Consider the following 26,320-nt stretch of genomic DNA (forward strand, 5'->3'; position numbering starts at 1 on the left):
TTCCCAAATTCCCTTGAGCGAAGTGTGGCCTCCGTCTTCTCAAGTTATCCTCTCTTCTTGCTCCTTGGTGGCTACAATATGTTTTCACACAATTGCCAAGCAAGAAGAGAATAAAAATATATATAGGCTACAATAGGGACCATGGATAATTAAGTTGGGCCTTCTAATTACATCTTGAGCCTAGCCCAATATAATTAAATATTAATTCAATCCACTAAAGAATTAATATTTGCACTACCTTTCCTAATACCGTAATTTAATTAATTCGGTTCCAATATTATTTGCTTATTAAATTCCCCATGTTTAAAATATCATATATCCATTAATTAAATAAATTACTGATAATTTATTTAATTAATATCTTTTATCCTTGATCATCCACTCAACCTTTATTTAATTATGCCAGAATAAATTCCACCTGCAGGGTTTCACATAATTAAATCTCTTTGAGCTTTCAAGGGGACATCATTAACCCGAATATTATCAGGATATGGATTCCTTCAATAAATAATATCCACCATGTATATAATTCCATCACCCAAAATATAATGATATAATTCAAAATAATTATTTCATATATAAATCAAAGCATGTAAATAATATACACGTGTCAATTACTATTTCCGGATTAAGATCCTAAGCATTAATAATAACATAGAATCTTAATTCTCCTTCTTAATCAGTATTAAGGGAACAATTCTAAATTTGATCCTGTTCAATATACACAAAGTATACTATCATTATTTATTAGTCAATATAAACTAATCTAAATAATACTACAGCCATACTAGTGGATTGTCCAACACCACCTGTGCTGTGAACCTTATTATATTATATAACCGTATTTAACAATCTAATATTCTGTATCCCATTTGATACTAGATTGTTCACAATATATAATATTAGACAACATGTAAACATTCAAATGATTCTCAAATAAACTGGCCAGAAATAAATGTACATACTTCAAATAAATATTTTCAGTATACACTAACACAGAAATGATGTGTCGATATCTCCAATCATCACATCTTCATTTGACTTGTCGATATATCAGAGACTTCTCAATAAGCCATTTTGAACTTCTCGATAAGTCATTCTGGAGTTCACGAATGACTTCTCTATATAACTTGATCTGTGACTTGTTGATATCTTGACTTAGAACATTTTTCATAAAATAGATTTATTCAACTCCAAACTTCTACTTCTTTTCTCTGAGGCATGATCTTTGCTTGATCTTCTTCCAGAGTTTATTCTTAGGCTTGAAACTGTTTACAGAAAAATGCACCAGTCTAATCTTCTAACCTTTTCACAGACCCAAGAAATACAATACTTATTACAAATTTAGATTATCATACCATAAAATCTCAAGGTTGTCAATGTGACTTAGTCTTGTTATTGTATAGGCATGTCTTGCACAACAATCTCCCCCAATTTGTGAGAAGATTGCTTATCACAAATTCATGCATGATAACAAGACTAACCCCGAGCTAAAATCAAATGCATAAAAATTGACAGATTTGACAAATTTCAACATTTATACATTGATCAATTACATTAGTTCAATAGTACAAAAACTAGGTGAAATCTTCATAGCCTGGTTCTTTCCTAATGAGGTCCTTGTAATTTATAAGCACATTGAGTTCTTCAATAATTTATGTCCTTCTCAAGGCTTCTACCAGTTTGAGCCAATTATCCAGTTTGTAACCATCGAGGTAATTAACTCTGAATCTTGTGTAACTGCCAATATTTATGTTTAGAAAGTATCCATCTTTTGAAATTCTACTCATCTCCTTTGCCTTCAGCTCATTTGATATTTGTTCAGACATAGCAATTTCTTCTGCATGCTTCCTATCCATTTCTTCCTGTTAGGAATATGTTGTGAACTTGATGATAAGTTAACAAAACACCTTAGTAGATTTAACTTAGTGAATTTTGTAGCAGTCGACGGATGATCAAATATAGTCCCCACGAATGAACTTTATAGTCCCGACGGATGACAAACTAACATCCATCGAGTGAGTAGCTTATGTAATAATTAAGAATTGAAGCATATTTCTGCAAGCAATATTGTGTAGATTCTGTAGGAGTATTTGTAATATATAATAGATGATGTCAAAGATTACTGGAGCTAACAATGTCATTAGCATCTCTGATCATAGTATGAAGCAAATCAAATGGACATCTGATCTGAGTAGAAGATTAATGAACATTTATTTTCAGTAATCTGTTAAGCTTGGGGTCAACCCTAAGTAAGTTGTATGGTTATCTAAATCTGTATTTTGTACTTGTAACAATTAAAGTCTATAAAAATGCAAAGGAGCATACTGGAGTCTTTTTCCTAAAACAGTATCAAGTCTAAGGATTCTATCTGGAAGAAGATCAAGAAGATCATGCCTCAGAAAAATTTTGAAGAAGCTTGGAGTTGAATAAATCTGTTTGGAGAAAAATATTTTAAGTTAAGATCTCTACAAGTCATAGATTTAATGTTATAGAGAAGTTATTCACGAACTCCAGAGAGTACCGACGGATAAGCAATATGTAGTCGATGGATGAGCAATATCTACTCGACGGATGAGCAATATCTACTCGACGGATAAGCAATATCTACTTGATGGATGAGCAATATTTACTCGACGGATAAGCTATATATCTACTTGACGAATGGCCAATATCCACTGGGAGTGGAGAAGTCAGGAAAGCTACTCGAGAACTCAAGAAGATATCGACAAGCCAATTTAAAGAACTGAAGATTGGAGATATCGACAAGTCATTCCATCACTAGAGAACTCAGAGTTATCGATAAGTCAAAGTGAAGATATGAAGACTAGAGATCTTGACAAGCTGAAGACCTCTACAAGTCAAACTCAATATGGAGTGCTTGAGGTCTCGATAAGCCTATGTACTTATCGAGATGTCAAGTGTTCTATTAATTCAAATTGGAGATCTCGAAGTACAGTCTCAAAGTACAGAATTGCAGATCAGTTTAATACCCAAGATAAACAATCAACAAACAATCCAACAGCTGGATTGACAACTCTACAAAAAGCAGCTTGAACAGTGTGCAAGATCAATGGCAAAGATTAACTGATAAAGGAAGATCAAAGTAAACACAGGATGCTAAAGATATGCTAAGCCAGAAATGGAAGATTTGTTTTTCTATAAATAAAAATGACAAGTGACAGTTTAGAAAAGCTAATAGCATGTTTATTATCCACTGTGTAAACCAGCAGTTAACTGAGTTATAAATTTAACACTGGTCCTCTAGTTAAAAGTAACAATTTAGATCAAATCTCTTGTATCACTCTCAAGAAGAAGCTGAGCTCTTTAACATCAAAGAGCTTAGAAATTTTGTAGTAAAACAGTCTTAATTTTTAATATAAAAATTAAGTGAGTTTTGAAAATTTGTGTTCTTTATATTCTGCAAGTTTAAATTCCGCATGAACAGTTTTCTATACAAGATTTAATTTACTTTGTTCAACCATTAACTTTCAAGAAAAGCCTAAAAATCAGAAAAACACATTCACCCCCTTCTGTGTGTGATTCATTACCTAACAAGTGGTATCAGTGCAAAATCGGAAAGTAAACAAATTCAAGATCTTGGAAGAATGAATACACAGAAAATTAGTAACATCAAAATTCCTACCTTTGAAAAATCTAACTACACTATTTGGAAAAAGAAAATGATGTTGTTTATAAGATGGCCAATCCATTCTATATTCAGATCCTCAAGAATGGACCCTTCATTCCTATGGTAAGAGTTGAGGAATCTACAGATGGAGACATGGTCATACCAGCTCATTATGCTTCCAAAGATCCAGCTGAGTATTCTGACTCTGAAAAGGAGAAAGTCTCCCTGGATAGCAACTTGCAATTGATATTGATTGAGTCACTTGACAATGTGATGTACAAAAATATTGTTAACTGTGACACTGCCAAGCAAATATGGGAGAATATTGAAATACTCTATGAAGGAACTGAGTAGGTTAGATCTAATCAAAGAAGGATACTGATTTCACAGTATGAGGGTTTCATGGCTAAGCCTAAGTAAATCATTACTGATGTGTTTGAAAGATTCAATAAGCTGATAAATGACTTGCAGCTTCATGACAAGTAATATGAAGCTGAAGATGTGAATCTAAAGTTCTTGTTTACTCTTCCTGATCATTTGAAACAGAAAATCTCAGCAATCAGGGAAGGAAGAGACTTGAGAAGAATAACTCTGGAAGTTCTATATGGAATTCTCAAAACATATGAACTAGAGATGATTCAAAGGCAATCATTGAGATCTGGCCAATGACATGTTGTAGATGGCTCAAGTGCTTTAATAGTAAAAAAAGGTCAAACATTTAATGATGAACCAAGATCTCATATTTCAGTTGCCTCAACAAGTGAGCAGAGAACAATTGATTCACAGGAACAAGTCATTCTGGAAATTGGAAAAGGATGAGTTCTATACTCTTGAAGAACTGGATGAGCTAGATCAGTCAATGGCCTATCTGGATAGAAAATTCTCTAACATTAAAGTAAGGAAGCCAAGATACTTCAAAAGTAAATGACGGTCTTTCAACAAAGATAACAGCTGGAAGGAAAAAGGGAAGTACAATTCTGATAGCAAGAGTGGTTACAAAACTGGATCTGTTGACAGATCTAATATAAGGTGCTTCAGTTGTGATGAACTAGGCCACTTTGCTACAGAATACAGGAAACCCAATAAGGCAAAGAAAGATAAGGCTTATCTTGAACTTGAAGCAAAGTATGAAGCTCTTCTGAAGAAACAGCAAAGCAAAACTTATATTGCAGAAGGTAAAAGTTGGGATGACTCTGAAAATGATGAAGATGAAGAACTTGGAAACTATGCAGTCATGGCCTTGGAGCAAGGAGAATCATCCTCATCTAAATCACAGGGCAAAGTGAAGAAAGTCATATGGGTCATTGATAGTGGATGTTCAAGACATATGACAGGTGATAAGGTACTACTATCACAGTTTGAGGAGAAAGCTGGCCTATTGGTGACCTTTGGAGACAACAGCAAAGGATTCACAATGAGATATGGCAAGATTGTTTCTGAAAATGTTGACATTGATGATGTAGCACTATTAGCTGGTCTTGAGGTGAATCTTCTCAGTGTTAGCCAATTTGCAGACAAAGGCTTTGAAGTTTTATTCAAAAAGAAGAATGCACCTTTATCAGCAAGAAAACTGGTGAAATTTCTCTAAAAGGAGCAAGGAAAGGAAGCTTGTTTGTTGCAGACTTGAACTCAACAAATAAGGATGGTATTTGCTGCTTCTACATCAAGGCATCAGAAAAACAAAGCAAGCTATGGCATAAGAAGCTGTCTCACTTGAATTTCAAGGCAATTAATAACTTAGTCAAAAAGGAGTTAGTGAGAGATATGGCCAAGCTGGAGTTTGCTCAAGTTGAAGTCTGTGAAGCTTGTCAGAAAGGAAAGATGAAAAGATCTAGTCACAAGTCAAAAACTGTGAATTCTATTATTGCACCCTTGCAGCTTATTCACATGGACTTGTTTTGTCCAGTAAATGTCTTATCAATTTCAAGGAACAGATATGCACTTGTGACGGTGGATTATTTCTCAAGATACACTTGGGTAGAGTTCATGTACTTTAAAGATGAAACTCCACATATCATAATTGAGCACATCAAGAAGATAGAAAAACAGGATGAAGATTACAATTGTGTGAAAAGACTGAGAAGTGACAATGGAACAGAATTCAGAAATGCTACATTAAGTGAATTCTGCAAAGGCAAAGGCATTGTTCAAGAATTCTCACCTGCCAGGACACCTCAACAAAATGGAGTAGTTGAGAGAAAGAACAAAACATTGATTGAAGCTGCTAGAATAATGGTGCAAGATGCCAAATTGCCAATAAGTTTCTTGGAAGAGGCTGTCAACACTACATGTTATACTCAGAACAGATATCTCATTAACAAGGCACATGGCAAGTCACCCTACTCAATCATGTCCAAGAGAAAGCCTACTGTAAAGCATCTTCATGTATTTGGAAGTGTTACATTTTGAAAGACAACTCTACATATATGGGAAAATTTGACTCAAAGGTCTTTGAAGCAATTTTTCTGGGATATTCACTAGAAAGAACAGCCTACAAAGTCTATGTGATTGATCAAAAGAAGATCATGGAAAACAAAAATGTGACCTTTGATGATGACAAGTGTCCAGGCTTGGAATGCCTTGATGATAATGAAGTTGAAGCCCTTGTATTTGAAAACCTTAACATTGATAGTGATTCTGATGGAGAAGATGAAGTAAATGCACAACAAATGATGAATGAAGAGACTACTGAATAGGAAAATCATGGGAATGGAAGCTCATCTCAAACACCTGAATTTGATAGCACAAACTCAGGGGGAGAAAGAGAAGAAGGATCTACCAGTCATACCAATAATGAAGAAAATGACGAAGGCACAAGTTAACAAACTCACACAAGGAAGTGGGATAGAATTCACTCTAGAGAAGCAATTATTGGTGATCCTACTGTTGGTGTGAGGACTAGAAGTGCAACTGCTAATGAGTGCCTACATGCATGTTTTCTGTCTCAAGTAGAGCCTAAGAAAATTGATGAAGCTCTATTGGATCTTGATTAGATATCTACCATGCAGGAAGAGCTGAATCAGTTTGAAAGAAGCAAAGTCTGGAAGATAGTTCCTGCACCAAAGAACAGAAGTATTATTAGAACAAAATGGGTGTTCAGGAACAAAATGGATGAAAATGGTATAGTTACCAGAAACAAAGCAAGGTTGGTTGCAAAAGGCTACTCACAAGAAGAAATAATTGATTATGATGAAACTTTTGCTCCTGTTGCAAGACTTAAAGCTATAAGAATTTTTCTATCATTTGATGCACATTCAAATTTTAAAGTGTATCAAATGGATGTCAAAAGTGCCTTTCTGAATGGTGAGTTAGAAGAAGAAGTTTATGTGCAACAACCTCCTGACTTTGAGGATCCAAAATTTCCAAATTTTAGGTATAAGTTACTCAAGGCTCTATATGGACTAAAACAGGCACCTAAAGCTTGGTATGACACACTACCACATTTCCTATTGAAGTATGGTTTTACTAGAGGAACCATAGACAAGACTCTCTTCTACAAGAAATATGGTGAAGCTATGATCATAGTTCAGATCTATGTGGATGATATCATCTTTGGTTCTACTAATAAGAAGCTGTATCAAAGATTCTCCAAGCTTATGCAAAGTGAATATGAAATGAGTATGATGGGGGAACTGAGTTACTTCCTTGGACTTCAAGTCAGCTAAAGAAGTGATAGTATCTTCATCAGCCAAACTAAATATGTCAAGGATCTTTTGAAAAAGTTCGGAATGGTTGATTGTTCACCTACATCTACACCTATGTCTACTACAACAAAGTTGGACGAGGATAAAAAGGGCAAGAGTTTAGATATCTCAAGCTACAGAGGGATGATTGGATCATTGCTTTACTTAACAGCAAGTAGACCAGACATCATGTTTGCAACATGTCTATGTGCAAGATTTCAAGCCAATCCAAAAGAATCACATTTGATGTCTGTAAAGAGTATTTTCAGATACTTGAAGGGGACTCCTAACTTGGAATTATGGTATCCTAAGGGAACTGGTTTTGAAGCTGTTGGATACACAGATGCAGATTTTGTTGGATGTAGAGTTGATCGAAAGAGTATCAGTGGAAGTTGTCAATTCCTTGGAAAAAGACTTGTATCTTGGTACATCAAGAAACAACAATCTATATAAACTTCTACAGCTAAAGCTGAATACATAAATGCGATAAGTGGATTTCATATTCACTTGGAATGCTTTATTATAAGCTTAAATTGGTGTTTTGGACTCAAGTTGGTGGTATTTTGATGTGTTTTTGTGTTATTGCATTTCAGGTATCAGTTATATGAAGAAATGAGCTTTTAAAGGAAATATGATAAAAAGTGATCAGATTTGGAAGCCAAGGCCATTGTCTAGTTGTAGAGAATCTCGTTAGCTTCACGTGGGCAGTTGAATCGCCTAATTCTGACGAGTATAACGCAAGTTATGGCCAAAACAGATTCATCAGAATTTTTTCCAGACAGGCTCCAGGCTCCCGCCCGGGATGTGGGGCGGCCGCCCGGGAGCTGAGGCGCCCGCCCGAGGCGCGGCTGGTCGCTGATTTTGCTGAAAAAGAATTTTTTGAGTGGAATTTGACGATTTTAAGGGTCCTGGTCCACTAGGGGCGTATATATACTTAAAAAAGGGTTTTCATCATCCGGGAAGATTGGGATACCAAGGAGAAGACCTAGAAGCACAGAACAACTCCGAAAAAGAAGATTTTGTTTTCAACTTCTGATTCTTTGAATTAGTTGTAACTTTAGATGCTCGTTTTCGTTCTTGTTGAACCTAGATCTCGTTTATTCGTACTTTGATTATTATTCAGTTTATTAAGACCTTATTTTATACCATGCTTTCATTGGAACCTATGGTGACGATGAGTTCAATTATGGGCTAATCGTTATCATGGGATTCCAGAGGATTTACTTATGGATTTCAATAGTTAATTATTTTGATATCTTGGTGTATGATGATTGATTGATATCCTAGTATTGGTTGTGCTTATTCATCTTATGTGCGTAGCTACCATATAAGATAGCGTGTTAATCTCTATTGAAGCGACAGTGAATATAGAGGTTTAGAACTTGCCATGCTAGCATAGGTTTATATATTTGTTATGCATGATTCGTAGGTAATTTTAACCATCTTACTTGCCCTGTGTAATCGTGATAGATAACTTGTGCTTAAACCGTTATGTTGTCAAATTCTATAGACATATAGGGTCTCAATATAATTGGTGCCTATTCAGCTTCTATCTCTTTTGTGGATGTCTGGTAGAATGGTACTCGTGCAACGAAAGTTGGCGTTTATCAGTTTCGTGTTATCTGATTAGTGTCATCACCATCACAAAAGGCTATTGAATGAAGTAGTAATGAAGTTAGAATCCCATGTTTGTCATATATAGGAATTCAACCTCAATTATCTTAGTTAATGTTATTTAGTATAATCTCTTAGTTTAATCAAAACCCAATTTGTTATTTGTCTTAGCATTGAGCGATAACCATACATTGTTGTATAAGTGCATAAATTGAACTTAACCTAAACCAGTCTCTGTGGGAACAAATCTGATTTATATCTTATACTACTTGCGAACGCGTATACTTGCGTGTATTTAGCGCGTGTTTTCGCCCTAACAAGTTTTTGGCGTCGTTGTCGGGGACTCGGTATTAATTTTTAGTTTATGTGCTTGTCATAAGTGGTCGTTAAAGTTCACTGACTCAGATTCTTTTACTTTCATGATTTATTTGTTTGTGTTTCACGTACTCATTATAATGGGAGATCCAGCAGTACGAACGAAAGCCTTAATGGATTTTTCTCAACCCAAGATCAATGACATTCAATCTAGCATTATCCGGCCAGCTATCACAGCTAATACCTTTGAGATCAAGCCTGGCATAATTCAATGGGTGTAGAATTTAATCCAGTTTGGGGGTTCTCCAACTGAAGATCCCAATATGCACATTAGGAACTTTATTGAGATCTGCGACACCTTCAAGTTCAATGGTGTTTCTGAAGATGCTGTGAAGCTGAGACTGTTCCCATTCTCTCTGAGAGACAAGGCTAAGGGCTGGTTACACTCTCTACCAGCTGGTTTGATTACTACTTGGGAAGATCTTGCTCATAAGTTTCTTATTAAATTCTTCCCTGTGGCGAAGACAACTGCAATCAGGAATGCTCTTACTCAATTTGCACAGGAATCAGGAGAATATTTATATGAAGCTTGGGAGCGCTACAAGGAGATGCTTAGGAAGTGTCTTCATCATAGAATGCCTGATTGGATGATCATCAATTATTTTTACAATGGGTTGGGAGCACAGTCCAGACCCATGCTCGATGTAGCAGCAAGTGGAGCATTATGGACAAAGAGCTATGAGGAAGCTTATGATCTAATTGAACAGATGACTGCTAATGAATATCAGTATCCAGCCCAGAGATTGCCACAGAGCAAGGTAGCAGGAGTTCTTGAGGTGGATACAGCTACGGCTATCACTGCTCAACTAAAGGCGTTGTCTATAAAGATCAATTCTCTGGCAAACTATGGTGTTAAGCAGATAATTAGTGTTTGTGAGTTGTGTGCAGGTCCGCATATGACAGAGCAATGGGCTATATCTAGTGAATCAGCTCAGTTTGTGAGCAAATTTCAGAGATCGCAGCATCTAGTTCCTGCCACTTATCATCCTGACAACTGAAATCATCCTAGCTTCAGCTGGAGCAACAATCAGAATGCGATGCAACAGCCGTTCCAGCAGTTTGGAAATAAGCTATTCAAGCCTCCTGGTTTTCAGCAAAAATTTACACCAAAACAACAACTCCAAAATTCAACAACAAAATCATGATGCAGGTCTATCTTCGAATGAAAAATCTGAATTGGAGGAGTTGAGGCTTATGTGCAAAAACCAGGCTCTTATATGCCAAAGCCAGGCTATTTCTATCAAGACTCTGGAGAACCAAATAAGGAAAATTGCTAATGCCTTATTGAATCGATAACCAGGAACGCTTCCTAGTGATATAGAAGCCAATCCAGGCAAGAAGGAAGTTGAAGAAAAGGTGAACGCCATCACCTTAAGGTCTGGAAAGGTTACAGCCACCAAATTCAGCAAGACGAAGAGCCTGAAAAGTCTCAATTTCCAGAATATGAAGTTTTGGCTGAAGAAGATGTGCAGAAGGAAGCAAAGGTAGAACCAAGGAAGACTACTATGGAACACACTCCTCCTAAGGGTAATACAGGGGAGAAGCAGATCTATCCTCCACCTCCTTTTCCTAAGAGGTTGCAGAAGAAAAAGCTGGATAAGTAGTTTGAGAAGTTTTTGGAGGTGTTTAAGAAACTTCATATCAATATACCTTTCACTGAAGCTCTTGAACAGATGCCTAGCTATGTGAGGTTTATGAAAGGTATTCTCTCTTGGAAAGTGAAGCTCGATGACTTAGAGACCGTTGCTCTAACGGAGGAATGCAGCGCTGTGCTGCAACAGAAGTTGCCTCTGAAGCTTAAAGATCCTGGAAGCTTCACTATTCCTTGCACCATCGAAAACTTGTCATTCGACAAGTGTTTATGTGATTTAGGAGCTAGCATCAATTTGATGCCCTTATCTATCTTCAAGAAGCTTGGTCTTCCTGATCCGAAACTAATATACATGTCATTGCAACTAGCTGACCGTTCCATCGCTTATCCACGAGGTATAGTGGAGGATGTCTTGGTCAAGGTGGATAAACTCTTCTTCCCTGTTGACTTTGTAATTCTTGATTTCGAGGAAAATAAGAAGATTCCCATCATCTTGGGAAGACTATTATTGGCTACAGGCCAAACTCTGATCGATGTGCAAAAAGGAGAGCTTTCGATGAAGGTTCATGATCAAAAGGTCACTTTTAATGTGTTCAAGGAAATAAAGTTACCCACAGCTAAAGAGGAGTGCTTTAAAGTAGAGCAAATGCACGTTTTGAATGCACCTCCGTGCAAGAGGAAGTTGGATTTTCCATTCGATTCTCTGGGGTTAGCAGAGCTGAAAATTTCTCAGGAGCGTTTTGAACCATTTATTCAAGAAGCTCCCACACTTGAGCTTCACCCACCACCAGATCACTTGAGTTATTCATTCTTAGGTGCACCCCATGATAAGGGGCTGGGATATATTTTTAATGATGTAGAGAGTGGCTGGACGGATCTTTCAGTGCCTATAGAGGGTTCTTCTCATGCGCCACAGGTAGTTGATAGGACTAGTGTTGGTGATGAGCAGTACAGGCGAGTGACTAGGCGTATGGAGGCCATGCACGACATTCACCATCATTTTGCTAAAGATTTGACACATGCTTCCGGTACTATTTTCCGAGACACTAGTGGCGAGGTTGATTGGCCATTTGATCCTCCACCTGAAGAGGGTGATCTTTCCGATGACTAGGTATGCTTGAAATCTTTATTATTACCTTCAATGAGGATATTGAAAATTTTAAGTTTGGGGGTGATAATGTAAGTATTAGTAGTGTGTGTGTCCATATAGATTCATATAGATTCATATTGCATGTTTAGTTATAGTTCATTCATATTTTGCATGATTGTTCACATAGGATATATTTGTTTATTTTTATGTGATTTCATATAGTTACATTTGCATGCATATTTAGCATGATCCCCTAAGAAGAACTATGATATTTGATAAGTTGATGTTGATTTGAGTGTGGTGATGACGAATAGAGGGATGTTTAAGTCCTAATGAATTGATTTGCATGCCAGAAACAAATATTTTCACAAAGTCTTATAAGGTTGCTTTTGATCTAGATCATGATCATACTTGTTTGTTGTTGAGATTTAATCACTTGGTTATATTTAGAATTTGTGATATTCTCGTAATGACGTAAAAACACAGATTTTTTTATCTGGAGGAAAACTTGGATTTCATTGCTAGTTGTTGTAAGGTTAGGCGTCAAATGGCTAGTAGCCGGCTCATATTTTTATGAGTAGTCTAGGGTTGAATGAGATGGAGTAAAACGCACTCATTCAGAAAAGAAAAAAAAGGAAAAAAAGAAAGAAAAAAAGTATGTGTTTATGCATAATTGATCAAGAGTGAGCTCTTTAATACTCGAGTTATTAAGTTCTAGGGACTTTGTGCCTAGTGACCTAAGGCTTTTATAGTCTGGGATCCGCTAACCTAACGCTCGCTACATGGGTATTATTGCATAAGTCTTTTGGGACCTCATTCATTGCACGGTTAAATAAGCATCTTTGCTATGTGTTTAATAATAGTGTGAATCCTTGTATAACTCTAGTAGAAAGGAGGTGTTGTGAGTCATAATGCGTTTATTGTCTATTCTGTTTATAAACTTTTGATTGTTTCGATGATAGATAATTTATGGTTATTGATCTAGTATCGAGAGATATCTGTTAAGCATTTCACACACGCATGTTTCTAGTTTGTGAGTTGGTTTGTGGGATTTATTCGAGCTCTGTTTAAAGTCATTGCATTCTTAGAGGCATTGGTTTATTCATTTAATTATGGTTATTCTGAGGGGATCGATTGTATTATCATTTAGTTGCATTCACGTAGTTGCATTCATGCATTAGGTTTGTTTTGTAGTTTTGAGTCTGTTTATGCTTGAGGACAAGCATCGATTAAAGTTTGGGGGTGTGATAAGTGGATTTTATATCAACTTGGAATGCTTTATTATAAGCTTAAATTGGTGTTTTGGACTCAAGTTATTGGTATTTTGATGTGTTTTTGTGTTATTGCATTTTATGTATCAGTTACATGAAGAAATGAGCTTTTAAAGGAAATATGATAAAAAGTGATCATAATTGGAAGCCAAGGCCATTGTCAAGTTGTAGAGAATCTCGTTAGCTTTGCGTGGGCAGTTGAATCGCCTAATTCTGACGAGTAGAACTCAAGTTATGGCCAAAACAAGATTCATCAGAATTTTTGTTGTTGAGATTTAATCACTTGGTTATATTTAGAATTTGTGATATTCTCGTAATGACGTAAAAACATTGATTTTTTTATCTGAAGAAAAACTTGGATTTCATTGCTAGTTGTTGTAAGGCTAGGCATCAAATGGCTAGTAGCCGGCTCATATTTTTATGAGTAGTCTAGGGTTGAATGAGATGGAGCGAAACACACTCATTCAGAAAAGATAAAAAAAGGAATAAAAGAAAAAAGAGAAAAAAAAAGAAAGAAAAAAAGTATGTGTTTATGCATAATTGATCAAGAGCTTTAATACTCGAGTTATTAAATTCTAGGGGACTTTGTGCCTAGTGACCTAAGGATTTTATAGTCTGGGATCCACTAACCTAACGCTCGCTACATGGGTATTATTGCATATATCTTTTGGGACCTCATTCATTGCACGGTCAAATAAGCATCTTTGCCATGTGTTCAATAATAGTGTGAATCCTTCTATAACTCTAGTAGAAAGGAGGTGTTGTGAGTCATAATGCGTTTATTGTCTATTCTGTTTATAAACTTTTGATTGTTTCGAGGATAGATAAGTTATGGTTATTGATCTAGTATCGAGAGATATCTGTTAAGCATTCCACACACGCACGTTTCTGGTTTGTGAGTTGGTTTGTGGGATTTATTCGAGCTCTGTTTAAAGTCATTGCATTCTTAGAGGCATTGGCTTATTCATTTGGTTATGGTTATTCTGAGGGGATCGATTGCATTATCATTTAGTTGCATTCACATAGTTACATTCATGCATTAGGTTTGTTTTGTAGTTTTGAGTCTGTTTATGCTTGAGAAAAAGCATCGATTAAAGTTTGGGGGTGTGATAAGTGGATTTTATATCCACTTGGAATGCTTTATTACAAGCTTAAATTGGTCTTTTGGACTCAAGTTGTTGGTATTTTGATGTGTTTTTGTGTTATTACATTTCAGGTATCAGTTATATGAAAAATGAGCTTTTAAAGGAAATATGATAAAAAGTGATCAGATTCGGAAGCCAAGGACATTGTCAAGTTGTAGAGAATCTCGTTAGATTCGCGTGGGCAGTTGAATCGTCTAATTCTGACGAGTAGAACTCAAGTTATGGCCAAAACAAGATTCATCAGAATTTTTTCCAAACAGGCTCCAGGCGCCCGCCCGGGATGTGGGGCGGCCGCCCGGCAGCTAAGGTGCCCGCCCGGAGAGCTGAGGCGGCCGCCCGGAGAGCTGAGGCGGCCGCCCGAGGTGTGGCTGGTTGCTGATTTCGCTGAAAAAGCCTTTTTGAGTGGAATTTGACGATTTTAAGGGTCTAGGTCCACTAGGAGCGTATATATACTTAAAAAAGGGTTTTCATCATCCGGGAAGATTGGGATACCAAGGAGAAGACCTAAAAGCATAGAACAACTCTGAAAAAGAAGATCTTGTTTTCAACTTGTGATTCTTTGAATTAGTTGTAACTTTGGATGTTCGTTTTCGTTCTTGTTGAACCTAGATCTCGTTTATTCGTACTTTGATTATTATTCATTTTATTAAGACCTTGTTTTATACCATGCTTTCATTGGAACCCATGGTGACGATGAGTTCAATTATGGGCTAATCATTATCATGGGATTCTAGCGGATATACTTATGGATTTCAATAGTTAATTATTTTAATATCTTTTAGTATGGTGATTGATTGATATCCTAGTATTGGTTGTGCTTATTCGTCTTATGTGTGTAGCTATCATATAAGATTGCGTGTTAATCTCTATTGAAGCGACAGTGAATATAGAGGTTTAGAATTTGCCATGCTAGCATAGGTTCATGTATTTGTTATGCATGATTCGTAGGTAATTTTAACCATCTTACTTGCCCTGTGTAATCGTGATAGATAACTTGTGCTTAAACTGTTATGTTGTCAAATTCTATAGGCATATAGGGTCTCAATATAATTTGTGCCTATTCAGCTTCTATCTCTTTTGTGGATGTCTGGTAGAATGGTACTCGTGCAACGAATGTTGGCGTTTATCAGTTTCGTGTTATCTGACTAGTGTCATCACCATCATATGCTAAGATTAAGAACGAAAAGGCTATTGAATGAAGTAGTAATGAAGTTAGAATCCCATGTTTGTCATATATAGTAATTCAACCTCAATTCTCTTAGTTAATGTTATTTAGTATAATCTCTTAGTTTAATCAAAACCGAATTTGTTACTTATCTTAGCATTGAGCGATAACCATACATTGTTGTATAGGTGCATAAATTGAACTTAACCTAAACCAGTCTCTGTGGGAACGAATCTGATTTATATCTTAGACTACTTGCGAACGCGTATACTTGCGTGTATTTTAGCGCGTGTTTTCGCCCTAACAAGATGCAGGAAGTTGTTCTGCTCAAGTGCTTTGGATTAGAAATCAGCTAATGGATTATGGCCTAGTGTTACACAAAATTCCTATTACGTGTGACAATACTAGTGCTATATCTATAGTAGTTAATCCATTTAATCATTCTAGGACAAAGCACATTGATGTGAGGTACCATTTTATTAGAGAACATGCTACTAATGGTACCATTGAGCTCATTTTTATACCAACAGAAAAACAACTAGCTGATATTTTTACTAAACCTTTGGATGAAGCAACTTTCATTAGACTTGTAAGTGAAATTGGAATGCTCAATTCTTCATCCTAAGGCAAGAACTCAACTAATGTTTTGCAGCAGATTAATCTCCAGAAATCAAAATTAATTTGATTAAATAGAAATTAACTAAAATATGAATTATAAATATTTCAAAAATCTCTACATATTTGTTTTTCAAATTCAATTAACCTGGAATTTTTCAAATTTTGAGTAAAATGCGTAGTTGTTAATTTATATCCTTAATATGTAAAATTAACTTAAGGCAGAATTATAATAACCAAAAATATTTAGAGAACTGAGTTCTCGATAGGTATAAATTGACTTCTCGACAAGTCATTTTAGGACTTCTCGAGTGAGTCCTCGATAAGTCAATTTACTGAATTCTCGAGTGACTTCTTGATAGGTTTAAAATGACTTATCGATAAGTCCTTGTAGAGTTCTCTAATAGTGTTCATTCACAGAGTTCTCTACAAGTACAATTCTTGACTTATCAATAACTCAAAACTGAGATAATTTAAATTAATAAATTATTTTGGTAAAATACTTTTGGAAAATTTATTCTAATGTTATTTTGAATTTATTCAAGTAAAAGTTAGAATTAGTTCAGTCCACTTTTTGGACAAACTGGGTATTTATTTGACATTTCGATAAGTCAAGTTTGAGTTCTCAATAAGAGTAATTTAAAATGACTTCTCGACATGTACTTCACTTCTCAAAATGACTTCTCGATAGACAAACTCCAAATGTCTATTTTTGAGTTCTCGACAAGTCATCAACTTTTACTGTAAATACCCAGACTTCTCGATTATTTTAACTTGGAATTTCTCGAAATTCTAAGAAAACTGAATATTTATTAATTCATAATCTAACTATATGAAGTTAATAAATAACAGATCAAAAGAAGCAAAAAGTATGAAAAACTGAAATAATTTATTCATAAATTATGTTCAGCAAAATACTTTTGACATACTTTGTCTATAATTACTCTGACTTATTGACATATTTACGTGCTTATATTTTTTTTATGGAAATATGTTAGTCTAATGTAAGTAGACTAGTACTTTATATCTGATGTTTTGAGAAAGCTGATAATGGTTAAATTATTTGACTATATGTTGACAGGAGGAGTTACTTTTGTGTAGGGAGTACTTGTTTATTTGCATGGGGAATAGTTATTCTAAATAGTGAACTAAGATTCTTGAGTACTTGCATGGGGAATAGTAACTAGTCATTTCTAACTGTCAAATATGCTTATGTGATTATTACTCTTATTATCCAGGCAACTCAAGAGTCTCTTGGTTTCTATCTTTACTCCCTCTATAAATTAAAACGCGTCACCCTTTATCATTCATCACTACTCTTATTCTCAACAAACATCTAATTCAAACTCACCTCCTGTTCATCTCTCTCTCTCTCTCTCTCAAATGGATGCCCCAGTCTTCTACAGACTTATTCATGGAGCTTACCAGCCTGTCCATCATCTGAATGAAGACCAAATTTACTTTGATCCTTTCGGACTACATATCCATCTCAGGGGGTTGTTTGCAGCCCTTTTGATATTCCATGAGAGATCTTTGACGAACTCTCGTGGGATGATCAACTCAGCATTCTTTTCTTTGAGATGGAAGTCTCTCTCGAGCAGGAGAGACGTGCAAGGGTAGCTGAGCAGCAACGCCTTGCTGCTTTGGAGTTGCAGGAGAGGATCATCTCTCTTGCACACTCCATGTCCAGAGCTTACCAGCACAGGGCAAGGAGGTTGGAGGCTGAGAAGAAGAAGCCCAAATTAGAGTAGTTAGGATTAGGATTTACTTGATATAATCTAAATTTTAACGCACTCTGTGGTTAATATTAATGAAAATACTCTTCTTCTCTATCAATTTGTTTTTGTTGCTTGATTGTTTAATGTCATGATTGCCTTGTGTTTATAAATTAATTGGTTATTAGTTTTCCTGTCATAATGTGTTATTCCCTAACAATACAACAAGAATTACAGAAGGGGGGGTTGAGTGTAATTCTGGCTTCTTTTTTAGATTTATGAAAAATGGTTTTAACTCAATTTATATCTAACTATTTGATTTGCAAAGTGCAGCATAAAGAGTTAAGTAAATCAAACACAAAGTAATAAAAACTCAGGTCTTTAAAACTTTCTGGTGGATTTGAATATATCCACCAGAGATATATATATCGAGTGAGAACCCTGTGAAGCTTGAATAGCTCACAGCTGCTTACAAATATGAACAACTAAACTTACAGAGAAATGCTACAGGATTCAGCTTACAAATGTTTCTCTGAGAATATATTTGCTTAGTCTTGTTAGTTGTTCTACTTGCTACACTTGATTTATATATCACCAAGTTTACATAGTAATAAGACAAGATAATAAAACAAAACCTATTAAGTCTAACTCCATGCTACTTCACTACTCTATTCCAACATCTTTGAATATCTTCATAATAGCATGTAAATGGTAATGCTTCTTTGTTCTCAAAACCCTTCTAAACAGGCTGCCACATTCCTTTTACAAACACTCGACGCATGTGACTGTGTTGTCACTATCAACAGATATTTGAATTGATCATCCGTCAGGTACATGCTTGTTATCCGTCGGGTAGCCTTGTTGATCATCCGTCGGGTAGCTTTGTTGATCATCCGTCGGGTAGCCGTTTATCACTTGACTCCATTTCATTTGTGTCGAATTACAAGACATCTTATATTTACATTTAATCAACCTATTATGCACATCTACTAGCAGTCTACATGATTCATAAGCTACTACAGAATCTATACAAAGTTATTTGCAGAAATGTGTTACAGTACTTATCTTTACATAAGCTACTCACCCGGTGGATATCAATTAGTCATCCGTCGGGGCTATATTGAATCATCCGTCGGGACTATAATTGATCATCCGTCGGGTGCTACAAATTCACTAAGTTAAATCTATTAAGGTATGTTGTTTAGCTTATCATCAAGTACATAACATATTCCTAACTCCTTTTGAGCTGTTTGCGGAATTCAAGTTCATCAGCTTTTGAGAGATTTACCATTTCTTGCATTTCCAAAAGAGTCTCATTGCTAGAGATACTCAATTGGTCCTCCAATATGAAGAATCTTCTAACTCCTTTTTCATCCCTGAATTCCATCAGCCAATAGGGCCTCAGCCGCACTCTCTTTCTTGTGAAGGGAATTGATAGAGTCTTTGGTAGTGCATCTTTGGCTCTATTACTCCTCAGCTCCTCAATCTTCTTTGGAACTAATCTTCTTGCTGTCACATTGTAACCAAAGTTCTTTTTAAAGGAAGAGTACACCTTTATTAGCACATATTGGCTTTCTAGAAGAATCCTGTGAAGTGGCCATATGATCTCTCTTCCTCCCTTGTATTTGAATACCAGCCTTTCAGGGAGATGTCTGTGAGCATTAATTCCTCTAACTTCTTCCAATTCATCTAAGTAAAGGTTTATGTCAGAAAACTCCTTGATGTCATAAATGTATAACATGTCTCCCTTGTTGACTGTAGATTTAGTTTTGATTGGTGTCTTGGATCTGAGAATCACTGGATTCACTTTCTTGCTAGCTCTTGTCTTTGTCTTCTTTGTCTTGAAAATGGGTAAATTTAGATCAGGAATTGGCAAACTATCCCAGTCTACTACCTCATCCTTAGGAATAACTGGCTCACCATGAATATTCCTTGTTGGATCAACCACTTTGAATTCTTCAAATACCACAGAGGGTTTTGATGTTTGAGTTGTAGTTGTAGGCTTCTTGGAGATAGAGTCTTCCTTTTCCTCATAATTAAAGTTCAATTTCCTTTTGGCCAGTTTGGCCCTTTCATTGTATCCGAAAGTTCCTTTCTATTGTGGTTCAGCTTGCACCTTTAGATCTTGAGATTCAACAATTACAGATGGTTGTGCAGAAGTTTCTGTTGTGGTTATTACAGTTTGAAGCTTGGCCAAGATAGCAGCTTGCTCATTCTTTTGTCTGTGCTTCTTAGCATCCAAGGCAGCTTTCTTCTTTTCTAGCCTGATTCTTTCTTTCTCTTCCTTCTTAGCTTCCACAAACAGTGGGTGTCCAACCACCACACAAATCTCCTTACCATTTCTGTAAATTTTAGCAATTCTCCTTTTAAGCACTTAATCAGTTAGATCCTTGTAGAATGTAATAGACCTAGCCAACAGCTTCTTCTTATCTGGCCTAGGTGTTTCAAACACTATATCTGTTAGGTCACACACACTGTAGAAGGGGGTGAATACAATGTTTACTATAATCAAATCGAATATAAGAACTCAAGTAACGAATCACAAATTTTATTTAACACAATAAACTCTGTTACAAAGAACTGTCCTCTCTCAATGATGAACAAATTATCACGAGAGCTGTTAGGATTACAATGAATAATAAACTCGATTATGATAACATATATATTGTAAACCCTATGTCTGTGTTTATATACTACACAATTACAAGATAATCTTCTAATTGATATTGAATACAATTCTGCTTCCTAATATATATCAATCAGCTATCTTTTCTTCCAAGTATTCTATTCTTCATAGAATTCTTTTCCATGCATATCTCTTCTTATGTTTGTCTCGATCTTCTTTCCTTTCAATCAGTCGCCTTCCTTATCTGAACGTCTCCTTAAGTCCTGATATTATCCCCTGATAAATATCTCCTGATAACTTAAGTTCTGACAACTTAAGTTCTGATATCTTAAGTCCTGACTTCAGTATAAGTACTGATTTCCAGTTAAGTACTGATTTGTCCTGTTAAGTAAGATCTGAAAACTAAACACAAATCATATTAGACATGACATCACAAATATATCTAACAATCTCCCCCAACTTGTAAATTAGCATAAAATACAAGTTTAACAGATATTTGATGATGTCAAAAACATTAAGTACAAATGCATGCGAATTTGACTAGATAACTACAACTTATCGTCCTTATAGCTTTACCATCCTCAAGGTTTGATATCAACTTCAGTTTGTATACACTTCAGAATTTAAGCAGTTGTGGATCTTTGACTTTGCTTCAATTCTGATCTCTTTGATGTCAGGAGTTGTTCTGAGATAGTTCTTTAACAAACATCTCTCAGCATATTCAAGTTAATTGATCATTCTCCTTTTAGCATTCTTCTGTTCAACTGTATCTTCACCAGTTTGAAAAATAGCTGCCCTGAGATCATTTATTTTAGCTTTCATTATGTCCTGATCTAGTCTGATGATATAGGCTTTATCAAACTCTGGATTGAATTTAAGTCCCTTAATACCTGAAAATGTAGTGATGATTTTAGCAACATTAGGCTTCATTTCAACAATTTCTCCACTGTGAGATCTTTACTTGGGACAGTATGGGCTGTCAGACTTTACATAATAAAGCTTCTTCTGTCTCTGAATGTTTGACTTTAAACACCCTGCATCACCATCTATTGATCTATTTTTAACTTGAAGCAGAAATAGAACATGTTCCAGTTCTTCAAAATACTTCAATGAAATTGCATTCTCATTGATCTGAAATTGCATTCTCATTGATCTGAAATACCCTTCCATCTGTCATAAAGTATGACATGATGTCTTCTTTCAAAACAGAATGGTAAACCATTTGTACATATTCAAGTTGATTTAATCTCTCAGAAGTTGCTCCTACACCTGGTTCACTTAAGGAAGTTGGATCATTGGTAGTATTGCTTACTCTCTTCTCTTTTGAACTAACCAATCCAGATTTATCTCTTGCTTCCTTTCCTGTAACAACTCGTGCTTCAAAACCACTTGATGTATTCCTCAAAGGTTGAGTCCGTAAAACTTTTATGAATCCTGGTAGTAGCATCTCTGAAGGTTTAACATGAGCAATGTCAGAGGTTTCCTTTTCCTTATCTTCTGATATCAAGCCAACTTGAGCTATGTCAGAGGTTGCTTGCTTCACTGTCATATCAGAATTTACTAAGTCCTGATCTTGAACAACATGAGCTATGTCAGAGGTTGTTTGAATATCCTTTTTCTTCAAAATCAGACTAGCATCTTCATCAGATTTTTCTTCTTACAAGACTGGCACATATACCTATACAGGTTCACCAATTTTTTCTTTGCCCTTGGATCTTGGATCTATCTCCACTTGTGATTTGGCTTTGGTTGCCTCAGAAATTGTTCTTTCCTTAATCACAATACCCTTAGGTTTTGGAAGTTTCTTTTCAACAACAGAAGCTTTAGATTTGGAGTTGACTTTTTCTGTTTTAAGTCTAGCTTCTTCTTCCTTTAGACTTTCAAAGTCCATTCCAGGATTTTCTTTGAGAAATAATCTCTTTGAAATCTCTTCATCAAGTTCCAGATGTTCAGTAGAACTTATCCTTTTACCAGTATCAGAACTTATTCTTCTCCCAGTATCAGAACTTGTTCTTTGACTTGCAGTTCCAGCTTTGCTTGATGAAAAACCTTTGCCTTGACCATGACCTCTACCCATTCCAGAGTTTCCCTGGTCATCATTTCCATCATCCTTACCCTTCAGTGATTTATTAGATTTGCATTTGGACTTAATTACTTTCTCCCCCTTTTTGGCATCACCAGGTAAAAGAAGAGAGACAAGCAATTCCACTGAGGATTGGATCTCATTGAGTTGAGTTCGATGAGAAGCTTGATTTTTTAGAATTTCATCAATCTGAGTTTGTTGCTTCTCCTGAGTTTTTTCAATATACCCAATTCTGTCAAAGGCTGGCTTGAAAAATCTGTTCTTTTCCAATTTTATATTCATATCTTGTTGGATCAAGGATTCCTGAATTTTATTCACCTTGTCATGAGTTATAGCGTGTTGACCTTGAAGGTGCCTAGTACTCATTGCAGTAACTCTCAGCTGTGCCTTGAAATCATCATTTATTAGCATTTCATCAGCTTTGGCAAGGTGCTCAGCAAGAATTTTTTCAGAAGGAACAAAGCTAACTGTGTTCCATTCCTTAGTCCATTCCTTTCCTCTAGGAGTTTTACTCCAAGGGACTGGTGCATCCTTTCTAACAAACTTCTTTATCAAATCAGCTTTGCATGGAGCTTATTGAGGTGCATGTCCTGATGGACCAGTTGCATCAACATCTACATTTGCATCAACTTCACCAGTAATGTCAGCATTATCAGCATCAGAACTTATAGAGCCTGCAGCATCAGCATCCTCTGATAAAATAACAGTATGGGAGGCTATAGAGGCTTCAACATCATCCTTTAAGTTCTGATATGCAACTAAGTTCTGATCAACAGCCAAATCTTGATGCTCACCTCAAATCTGATTTTTATCATCCAGATTTAGAATTGGCGTGGTTGGAATATCTTCATTGAAATCAGCATCTTGAATTGGTGTTGTTGGTGGAGTGAGTTGAGTTGGTGGAGCTTCCAAGTACAGAACCTCAGGCACAATCAAGTTATGAATATCAATTTTAGCACTTGTACCTGGGTCTTCAGTATGTACTTGATCAATTATTGGAGACACGGGAAGTGTAGACACTGTCTCTGGAATATCCTCTTGCTCTAGAATAGGAGACTTTTGCGCTGATTCAGCAGTAGGAAGTAATTCAATTACTATAGGTTCTGTTGGGATCAGAGATTCCTGACCCCTTTCCCTAGCTGCTTCTTCTAGAGTTGCTTCAAAGTGTGATGATACACGTATAGCCCTCCCGGCTCTTTGCTTTTTAAGTCTCTTTGCATAATTAGAGACTTTGAGAGATTCATCATCAGTAGTTAGCTTTCTAAGTCTTTTGAGGGGCCTAGAACTCCCAGTTTCAGTATCTTTCTGAGAAGAAATCTTCTCAGCTTCTACAACAACATGTTTTGATATTGGAACATGTTCCTCATTATCTGACTCATCTCTCAGAACAATTCTCCTTCTCTTCTGTTGAGACTGGGGTACTATCTTATTCCTCTTTGGTTTGGAAGATGAAGGCTTCACAGGATGTGCTGAAGGTTGAGGTTGAGATGACTGTGATGGTTTGAAATATGTCCTGATGGAGGGTTGAGTAGGTTTAGGTTGAGAAGTTTGAGGTTGGTGAGAGATGGTAGGTTCTGATGGCTGTTGAGTTGGCTGTGATGTGTTGGTGGGGTGAATATCAGGGTAAACCGATGTGTAGGTTTGTGGATCATTTACCAGGATCTGTTTTACTAACTGAGGAATCTGTAAGGGTCTCTATACTTGTTTCTTAATGTCAGCATTTAACAAATCATTAAAAGCCCTTTTTGCAAGCTTAAAGGGTGGAATTAAATCACTGGTAGGTTGGGGTTCATTAGCACAACAGAAAGTATATATAAGCTGACAGAATCTAGCAAAGTATACTACATTCCTATCCTCTGTCATCCTATCCCCTATGAAACCTAGCACAACACTTGCAAAATTAAAATGAGTTTGATGAATAAGGGCATACCCGATTTGCTGACTCATGATGGGAATAGCATCAAAGTTGGAGCACTTAATGGCGAATGCCTTAGTGATACAATCAAAGAAAAAGCTCCATTCCTTTCTGATATTTGCTCTTTTCAGTTGACCCAGCTTTCCCAAACTTTTCTCATAGCCCAGACTGGCCATAAGCTGCTGTAAGACAGGATCCTCCACTGTTGAGAATGTGCAACCTTCAGGTAAGTGGAAAGCTTTACGAACTGCTCCAGGAATAACCAAATGCTCGACATCTCATGATGTGAAAACAATGCTTGGAGTACCAGTAGCACCACCATCATCAAAAAGCCCAGTTCTCCAAAATGTCAGCACTTGTTGGCTTGAAATAGTTTGAGGTTGGGTCAAAGCATACACAATCTCACTATGAGCTAATAAATCTTGCACAAAGTGCAAATCTGATGAAGCTTCAGCCTTGGTTAGGATTGCAGCATAATTAATTGGGCAAACTTGGCTCCATCAACAATTAAATCCTTGGGCGCCATCAAAAATAAGTGAGAAGTTAGAGTGCCTGTACGGTGTTTGAGAAAATGTCTATAAAGAAAACCGTAAGAAAATGTGAGAGAGAATAAGAAAAGAGAGAGAAAGTAAAATAAAAATGAAAATAAAAGATTTGAAAATCTTTTATCACTTTTACTTAGATACCCCACGTGACAACAGTTAATAAGAAGTGGAACAGACCTTTACACCTGTCAGGCATGCAGTAGTTAAGGCAAACGTTAATGGGCACGGTAAATAAGTAATAATTACATTGCACGTTCAGTTTTTTTAAAAAAAAAACTGATCCCACTAAACAAATGATTAGGACTGCTTTATCTCACATAAACCAATATTCTGTAAAAATATGACCATTCAAGTAATGACCAAAAAATAAACTAAGTAAATAAATACTGCCACGTCAGCATCAGAACTTGATTATTATCCGAATTTAAAAGTCATCAGAATATGGCTCCTTAACTCGAAAAGTGAATGTTTATTTTCGTAATTCTTCACACAAGTACTGATATCAGAACTTAATCATCAGAACTTCCATCAGAACTTGTCCTCAGAATTTATGTAACTGACACTAAGACTGTTCATCTAAAATAACATTTATCACCACAATAATTTTCATCATTCATATGGAGTGTTTGTGTGTGCAATATGCTAAATATCAGATAAAGAGTAAAGTCCGATACACTTCAGTACATCTTAGAAGTAAGGCATAACTAAGAACTTTGCTCAAAATCTGTCATTATTCTGAAGTTAACTGTAGAATGAGTTCATGCATGAGTCCACCTCAACTGTTTTGTGCTCATTTTATGCATCTTTTGAAATTCCTTTTTACAGTGGCTTCTCAGTGTAAGTGAGTCACAACTGCTTATCAGAATTTATGCTATTATCAGAGTATTTCTCCAGTAATCAGAGAATGTGAAAAGTCACCAAGAAAATTTTATTTTGCTTTTCTAATGCATATTACTTAATACCGGCAATGCACTTGGGTCTTCCCTTCCAGATTTTTACTCTAGATCTCAAAGGAGTTTTAACGCCCCCAAATCCCGGGTCAAGGGATTTGGTCGTCACTATGAAACCTCAATCCAAATTAACCTGTGAAATCAATAAATAAATGCCAGCGGAAGATATTTAATATAAATGACCCCAACTAATCCAAGATCTTTTAAGGTTACAGTTCTAGAAACAAGATATCCAAATTCCACAAATAATTTTTTTCTCTTTCTTTTATAACTCTTTGCAACAATTATCAATCTCAAAACTTAACC

General features: G+C 36.0%; 1 non-coding gene across 1 annotated transcript; it reads right to left on the reverse strand.

Annotated features, from left to right (window-relative positions):
* Positions 1 to 9,775: 9,775 nt before the first annotated feature.
* Positions 9,776 to 9,880, reverse strand: LOC141663413 (small nucleolar RNA R71). The gene has a single exon (XR_012551485.1). It is a non-coding gene; the product is annotated as a small nucleolar RNA R71 (small nucleolar RNA).
* Between the last annotated feature and the right edge of the window lie 16,440 nt (positions 9,881 to 26,320).

Source organism: Apium graveolens, chromosome 5 (genome assembly GCF_009905375.1).
Source record: "Apium graveolens cultivar Ventura chromosome 5, ASM990537v1, whole genome shotgun sequence".
Classification (NCBI taxonomy): Eukaryota; Viridiplantae; Streptophyta; class Magnoliopsida; order Apiales; family Apiaceae; genus Apium; species Apium graveolens.